A 1,273-nucleotide genomic window follows, 5' to 3' on the forward strand; every position below is an offset into this window, starting at 1 on the left:
ATATGGAAGGAGAAAGAAATAAAAACCTTTATAATGACATAAATAATATATTGCACTTTGTGTGATGCAAAATGGAAAATCAGTGTGCTTATAGTATACAGAATATGGCAAGAATTTTTTTGTAAACACCTCATAAGCATTAACATAAAGCATAAAAAAGTATGAATGTCATTGCATTACAAAAAATATATATCAAAACAAGTGACAGACAGACAGCACAAAAAAAATCACAAAATTAAGGCAAAAATATTTGGATACGTTGTAGAACATATAGTTAATTTGATGAAATATATGATTACTCTGCTAGGACAAATATGTGAAGAGAGGAACTGACTTCATCTAAAAATCACAGAAACACCTGCTGGTTTAAAATAATTGCAAAAATGACTAGAAAAGTGAAGTTAGTTCTAAGAAAAGGTACAGCACATATACAGTACATTTGTTTGCAGATGCAATTCGGTTTGTTGTCAACTGATGCAATATATATATATATATATACATAAATGTACACTATGTTGTCTGAGGCCTGTCACGTGACGTGCGCAGTCGGCCAGTATTTTTTCTTAATAATCAAAATGCATATCTTTTATTTCGTGTCCATTGTCTCACAGTCTCTGATGATTTATCTCAGTCAGATCCCGGGAGCTCCACGAGGTCAAACCTCTCCGTGACTTTAGGAAACCTCTCGGAGAATCCAGAAACCCCTCTCAGCAGATCCAGCTGTGCTTCTCCTGAGAGACTGAGGAGGGTCTGCCACGCGCTGCTCTGCTGCTTTATGAGAGTACAGCTGAGTGTTGTGTGTTCTATCAGAGCTCAGGTCACTGCTGTACAGCTGCAGGTTTCAGCCAGATCCACACTCAGATAATAGATGAAATAGAAACTCACACGTGATATTTGATCTCTGGGGTGGAGACATCTATGAAAAGATGATTCTCAAACTAGACTTGGAAACATTTAGACTCAAACAAATGTGTGCAATTTGCAGTTTATTTTTATTTGTACTTTTACTGATTATTATTATTATTATAGCTTATATCAGACATTACAATAAACTAAGTTGGACTTACTCATCACAGTTACATCAGACTTTTACAGATGAACTAAATCACGTTTCAGGTGTGACATCTATTTGATACGAGAGTTATTAGTGAGTTGAGTGTGTTGTCTCCTGGTCATATCTGTTTCTGAAAGGAGGAACTGAGTATGTGTGTGAGTGAGTGAGAGAGTGTGTGAGTGTGTGTGTGAGTGTGTGTGAGTGTGAGTGTGAGTGTGA

The sequence above is a fragment of the Sinocyclocheilus rhinocerous genome, unplaced genomic scaffold (assembly GCF_001515625.1).
Source record: "Sinocyclocheilus rhinocerous isolate Xijiao unplaced genomic scaffold, SAMN03320098_v1.1 scaffold585, whole genome shotgun sequence".
Lineage (NCBI taxonomy): Eukaryota > Metazoa > Chordata > Actinopteri > Cypriniformes > Cyprinidae > Sinocyclocheilus > Sinocyclocheilus rhinocerous.